Consider the following 8014-nt stretch of genomic DNA (forward strand, 5'->3'; position numbering starts at 1 on the left):
TGAATGTAGGTTATTCTTAAATTCAAAAATGCTCTTGTTTTCATCTACTTACATCTACATGCGTACATACGTACATGCATATGAACGTAGGTATATTTTTCTTTGTATAGGCATTTACATAAAAGTAAATCAACAGGTTTTGCGTATGTCGCGTTATTTTCTGGAATTTCTACAAACCTTATCGCTTGTTTCAATAACGACAATTCACGAGACAAGTTTCTGTGTACCTTCCGATTTACGTATCCACGTATGTATATGTATATATGTATGTGTTGTACATTGTATTTGTGTCACACGAATGAGTAAAGCACGTGTTTATCACTACTTGATAAATCCAAAATTCTTATTACGTCTATCAGACAATGTGCAAGAGTACTAGACAAATAGAAAACATTTCCATGCGAGTACATCGGAATCTGTAATCTTTTGAAGTCAACTTTGACGTTAATTGATGTATTAAATGCCATCCGTTTATTGCTTGGCTACATGGATGGTTGTAAATTTTTATTGAGTGCAGTTTCTAATCTTTCGTCAAGATTCTTATACAATATGAAAAAAGTTTACTTAGCAAATTTATCAACAATAAACGTGCTGCATATCCTTATGTGTTTATTCAGTTGGTTTTAATCTCGTTTATTGCTTTTATAACACGAATATGCAAAAACTTCCACACCAAATGATACAATAGGCAATGCCTATCATGTACCTAAAAATTTGATTTTTTTTATATCATATCATAACACTTTCTTTTGGCTTTTGTAAATAAAGACTTTTCTAATATGGATAGGTTGCGGCGGCCATATTGTTCGACAGCGTGTGTCAAATCCGACGTTTATTATTCAACTATTGATGTCACATCAACGTGGCAGGTAACATGATGGAGATGCTGTGGCAAGTAATAAAACGTTTTGTTTTTACTTTTTTTTAAATCAAAATGAGAGTTTATTATGAGGTGGTCCTTCAAATTCGACTATCAAATTTTGGTGACCAAATGATACAAATTTATTATGAACAACTTGAAGGTATCGCTGTCTCTAGCAGAAGTTGGGAAAATTGGCTAGTAAAATCAAGCGATTGGTTTATTTATTTTATTATTATTATCATTAAACCGTTGGGTACCCCACCAAAATGACATGAAGGACCTAGTCCGCATGACATATGAACCATTTCTGTTTTGGTGCTGAGCGAAAGAAAGGTAAGAGTTTGTTGAGCGTAGTGACTTAAAAGTATTCAGGTACAGAAAAAAAGTATAGAATATGAATAAAGAGCTAGAGAGCTATCGCCAGCCATTTATTGTGACAATATTTTATCGTTTTCCTCTGGTGATAAAATCACCAAAAAGTTTTCGAATGAGTATTAAAATTTTGGCATTAAGATCAAAATGATTCATCAAGTTCGTAATTTATTTTATATGGTTTAAAAGAAAGAGGCCTAAATTGCCTTTCTACACGAAAATGAACATTAAGTTCAACTTCTGTCTGAAGAAATGGGCTAGAAATTGGCACAGTTGTCCATTACGGCAGCCACCGTTGTCGAATGCGAAAAAATGCGTGACTACCATTCAGTAGCGCTCTGTTCGAACCCTGGTTTTATGCCCCAAATGAAGGAAACCATTTTTTTTAATAGAGGCCACTCTTCGGCTTGCAATGACAAATCTCCGAGTGTATTTTTGCCATGAAAAAGCTTCTCATAAAAACAAAAACATCTGCAATTCGAAGGCAGTATAAAACTGTAGATTCCGCTAAGTTTGGAAAACATCAAGACGCACACAACAAACACTCTCTAAACACGGCCAAACACTCACCAAAGGATGTAATTATTATTATTAATAAAGGGCCTTTCAAAAGACGTGCCTAGGTGTTGTTTTAAAATGAAACATACAATATAAAAATTTAGATTTGCCCAGGTTTCACTATTTTTATTCAAAATACGGCCCTTAACAATTATATGTGAAAAATTACATAATTTAAATGCACACCATGAGCACCTCTACAGGTCAAATCCGCCAAACAGTCGATTCATGTATGCCAAATTGTTGAGAACATTAAGATATCGATGCTGAAATTTGGTCTGCCAGTCGTTTTTCTATCTTCGAATTGTCGACTCATTCAGACGATTATTTCCACCTAAAAAAGCATGCGATATGTTGTTCTTCAAAATCGACCATTTCGCGGCACATTTCGAGGAGGGACGTCGTTCTTAGATAGTGATATTGTTGAAGCAGGTCTTGATATCGACTGCAATTTTATTTAGGAATGAGGGTGGGAAAAATTAATTAATGCGAGGATATTTTGGATTACGACCATAATAACGTCTTTGGCCGGGCTATTAATTGTTTTACGCTTATTATCGGGACTATTTTTACAAATCGGTAATTTACCACTGAAGTATTTGATATACGTATCTTCATGTAAAAGAAGGCGATATCTTCGCTCTAGTCGTGTTATTCTCATTGTGCTTATGAGGGCAGTTGCAGGAGCGTTCGAGTTAGTCCGCAATTTTTTGTGATATTTTTTGCTGATATTTCTGATTTCGTCATCGGCTATGGGTATTCAGAGATCTGAGTGCATATTCAAGTTTTTGATGTATCGTAGTGCAGTGCCGTAGTGCTGCTATTCTAAGTATCTTGTGAACGATATAAAACTCCTCCAAGAGGTATGATACATAACTTAATAGTTAGTCAAAACTTGCAGTCGGATCTCGATGCCTTTCAAAATTGGTATTCATCAAACCATTTATTTCTGAATGTCAATAAATGTGTGATTTTAACATTCGCCAGGAAGCCAAATTTCTTTTCTGTTAACTACATATTAAACAACTGCAACCTAAGTAGGAGATGGGAAATGAAAAATCTTGGTGATATTTTTGATACTAAACTTTCATTCACCAAACGTATTGACTATGTAATATTCAAAGCTTTTGCAATGGTTGGTTTCATCAAAAGAAATTGCACTGACTTTAAAGACACTTAAACTTTGAAATCTCTCTATGTTGCCATCATACGATCTCGCATTAATATGGAACCCATACTAGGAGGTTCATTCGAGGAAAATTGAAAAGGTAGAACAAATTTTCACAAAATAAGCTTAGTTTAAAACGGGCTGGCAAGATTTTTCTGCCCCTTATATAAGTCGACGTAAATTACTTGGCTTACAGTCATAACATGATAGGCGAATATATTGTATTTATCAATAATCTATGTCTATAATATCATTAACCCCTTGCCGTGCTTTAACGAGTCTGACTCGTGATTAAAATTTTGGCCCAAACATGAGTATGATGAGCCAGGCTCGTGAAAAGATCGTCGAGCCAAACGTAAATATGATATCACGAGCCGAGGACGTGTACAGATAGTCGGATCAAACATAAACATCATGAGCCTGGGTCGTGATTGAATGTTAGTTTCTATCTGTACGCCACCAGTGTTAGTCATGTTACATCACCTCGCGCATCAGTCTGATCTGTTTAGCACGCGTTGGCGCGTAACACTTGGGCCCGAGTTTCGTCGAGGGGTTAATGGTAACATCGACTGCAAGGAATTATTAAGCCAATTTCAAAGACATACTTCTTTTTATACTTTAGTTTTAGGGATTAATCGTTTATTTAATCGACTTATTATGAATTTAAAGAACCTGTTGTGTGTAACAATTATTGTAACGTCATTAACTTCAATGAAAATATTGCGAAATTTAAGCTTGATTTGGCTACCATATTTAATTAAGTGAATTAGTCCTTAAGAATATTTTCTGTAGACTGAAGTAAGTAAATAAATAAAAATAAACACAGACCTAGAAAATTTAAAATGGAGGTAATGAGCAACTTGACAAATCTCAAAATGTTCAGAATCCGACGCCGGTAGAAATATAGTTTTACATAATTTTATCTCTACAATATTTCACCAAGAACTTGCGCCGTTTACATAAAGTTCAGTTCCGCACAAACTTCAAAATATTTTAATTTGTTTATTCTACAGTCGTGCCTTGTAGTTTTTCCGCTAATTTGCATTAGCATAAATTAACTTTTTAACATATTATAAGGCTGTTCCGCAAAAATTAATACAATTACATAATAAAATCGCGCATTGGCCATACAATTTTTAAACCCTTGTGAACTGGAGAGCTGCAGCAAACAAACAATCAAGCAATGGAGCGCGAAAAAGCCAAGAGAGAGATTTTCATCAGTCAAAATCATTATTTTTATTTAGTAATAAATTAATCAGAAACAAAATGGGATTATTAATTTTGCACCACCTTGTGTATTAAAAAGTGAAAGTATTTTATAATCCCAGATAATTGATGGAATTTTGTACAGCAATGCAATACACACATACTCGTACATATGCACACATAAGCATTTGACACATTTAGAGAAAACGTGATATTTCTGAGCCTAATAAAAAAATATACTGCCTATGTAGGTATTGACATCTGTATTGTATGTTTAATGACATGAAATAATTATATCCCAGAATAATCCAATATAAAAACACCCTATACGACCAGTGGACCATTTTATTAAACAAAAACAATAAAAAATTATTAAGAGTTGACAATTCACTATGGCAATTTGGCAGCATGCGCAAATGATAAAACTTTGTTTATTGAAATGAAAGAAGCGATGACGCCTCAAAGTCAACTTTTGAGCGCATGCCTGCCAAATTCAAAGCGACCGTTGTAGAACACTGATCGGCTGAGAACATCGCCGCTGTCTGTGAAGGTTAGGTTAGGTTCAATTGAAGTGGTTGTAATGTGACTCATAGTCATTTGCGATGCCGCCCGGGGGGGACTTGTCCTTATCTATCCTGAAACCAAGATTCTTTAATTTTAGAAGAGCTGTGATTTCCATAGAACTGAGATCTTCCGATTCATTAAAAAAATCGTATCCGAAAGAGTGCATACAACGCCTCGCCCTGCAGAAAAATTTAGCATTTTGCAGACTTCAATTCGGCGAATTTCGCGTTTCATTGGGGACATGCACCTGTACAAAACGCAATTGAACCAGGCGCTGAAAGTTGATGACCAATACAATGTCGTTTGTTTGCTGACTGGTCTTCGGAACGTTTTGAAGAGATCCCGAAAAATCATATTAAACGACGAGGCACAACTTTGGATGAATGCCTATTTTAAAAAAGCAAAATTGCTGTATATGAGACGTCTCGACACAAGGTGTAACACAAAGTTAGTGTTTCGTGCGTATTTTTTGCCAGCAGCGTCATTGATCTGTACATCGGTAATGCCATATCCGTCAAGAGCGAACCTTGCGGATCAATGGGAGCCAATTTATTTTTGCCCAAACGGAAAGATATGGACGTTCATGACATTAGGTTCTAACAGAGTGGCGAATGCAGCATGCGGTAAACGCTACACGGGGTATTCTACAAGATCGTGCGCAAGACTTTTACTTGTCGCAGTTCTATGTCAGTAAGGCGCAATAGACTGATGCCACCAAAGTCAACATAACCCATGTTGTTGCTCAAATTCATCGGGATGTATGCAGGAAAGGTTTTAAAAATTAGACCTCTCAGAGCCGTCCTTCAAATTAGATGCATATGGAATTGAAGAATTCGTATAATACCATTCAGTGGGGGATCCGTTAGATTCGTTATGTACTTCACTCAACATCGCATAACTACATACATTATTACCTTTAACTGGGATTGCCTTAAGATGTCGGGCGTTGGCAGTGTGCGCCTATTTTTCTGACTATTTTTTGTATCTTTCTATACATAAATACATACATAAATGCAGGTATTATAGAAAATAATTAATTATCTCATAAAATGATTACCAAAAAATTAAATTGAGTCTTTGTTGACCTTGACTTCTCTTCAATTGCCGAATAATTTTTTTTCCTTTTTTGAAGTATTTTTTAAAATATTATGTACGAGACGACTGACAAAAGCTCGATTAGTTGTATGGAAAAAAACGTACAAATTATTATTTTTTATATTTTCTACATAATCCACTGCAGATTCACACAATTCTCAAAATTGCTTTTTTGTAGCTTTTTAGTTTCTATATTAACCGCATTAATTATCTCTGCATTGCTTCCGAAGGCTTTTCCCCACAAAATTTTCTTAATTTTTGGAAATCCAGTTCGCAAAAACAGGATACGCTAATTTCTACTAATTCTAGTCTTCTGAAATGATAACGAATATAACAATGCGCCGTATAATACCCATGGAGAGTTCGTCAGGCCTCTTTATCCTAATTGATGCCCCTCCGGAGGGAAAGATAAACTGTTTGCCTTACCTCAAATCTGGACTCACCATCCTTATCCTCACAGTATTGGACAAATTCCTTTGATGAGACCACAAAACGCTTTTGGTCCATGGAATTTGGAAATGGCGCCTTTAATTTGCCAGGTAGATCGCCTGTTCGTTATAAAGATATATCCGTATTTAAGTAAGAAAATACTATTCGAAAATAGTCAAATTCACTGACGTTTTTGGACAGAATCAGCACACATTAATCCGTGTTAAAGCACACACTGATCCGCAAGTTCCACTCCTCACATCCGCATCATCTTGCGGATGATCAAGCGTATTAAAAATCCGGAATTTTCGTTTTCAGTATGTAAGCATTAAAATACACAAGAGAACTTTACTTTGACGACTCAGCAAAGCGGCCTAGGTTTTTGGTAATTGAAATGAATGAAACAAGTCAATCAGCTTTCAGTATTTTCAAGGTTGATTTGGGTGGCTGATTGTAAAGCCTCAGATGATTTTTTTTTTGTTTTTCACCCGACTTCAGACAATTCCTTGCCTATTTCCATCACGTTTGTTCTCAGTTAGGCGTTCATTATTCATTACCAATGTTTCAAAATTTAGTAGCTAATAGTTTTTTGATCACAAATTTTGAAATGACATTTAGATGACAAAATGTCTATTAGAACTCGCTTTGAATATTTTATACACTGTAATAAGTAACGACAAGCCGGTAAACGTATGTCATAATTCCAGTATTAGTTGTATTCGACAGCAAAATTAGCAAGAAAGTTAAGGTACGTAAAATTTGCCATCACTTACAAAAACCGGTAGAAGAAGAAGGAGAAACAAATCAGCTGAGTTTGTTTTTACATTTTGTGGTCTCCAAAAAATTACCAAAAATATATTTTATATACTCTCTTTTTTGTTGTAAAATTTTCTAATTGATCTGACAATAACTACAAATTTCAAACCGGCGCAAGGGCAAAAGTGCACAAAATACCAGAAAAAATTAATTTCTTTTTTTCTGAAAAGGTCAATCATTTGCCTTCAAATCGTATTTTTTGTAAGGGTTCATTTGCTGGCTAAAATTTCTTCGGCACAAGATGACCGTCTCTCTTGCATCAATTTTTTGTTTATTTATTCAGTAATGTCTAACAAGAATTCGGTAAAGGCATTTAAGAGATTAATTCATAACTACAATAAAGTACTGTAAAATATTTAAGATAAACTATTTTTTTGTTGATTGATATATACTTTTTTGGCGTTAACGAACGTCTACCTGCACAAACTAAGAATAACTATTAAACATTTTGGAGTTATCGAACACGACTATTATAATGCATACGATCAGGTACGTAAATTCTTTTCATTCGATTGGCGTTACCTTCTTGGAATACTAAATGCGACCACAGACTTATTGAACAAAAAAATGATATGCAAGCCATCAGGCGTTAAACTATGGTGGATTAAATAAAAAAATTAACCAGACATTGGAAAAAAGTTTAGTTTTTCGTCTCTTTCAACAAATCACAAAAATATTACATTTCCTTTCTTCAGTTTGTTCCACTGTGCTGCTTGTTGCTTAGATCGTGCTATACACACATACATATATTTGTGTGTACAAACAACTAAAACGAAATGCTTGCCGCCCCTATTGTCGCTCTTGCTGTCGGATCATCTGTTCATCTATTCGTGTCACGACATATTCACGTTTACATTGCATCGTTCTTATACTCATTTGCTGTCATAAATGATATACTCGTATTGTTGTTACTTTATTTATGATAGCAATGTTATTTTACGAAA

The sequence above is a fragment of the Anastrepha ludens genome, chromosome 2 (genome assembly GCF_028408465.1).
Source record: "Anastrepha ludens isolate Willacy chromosome 2, idAnaLude1.1, whole genome shotgun sequence".
Lineage (NCBI taxonomy): Eukaryota > Metazoa > Arthropoda > Insecta > Diptera > Tephritidae > Anastrepha > Anastrepha ludens.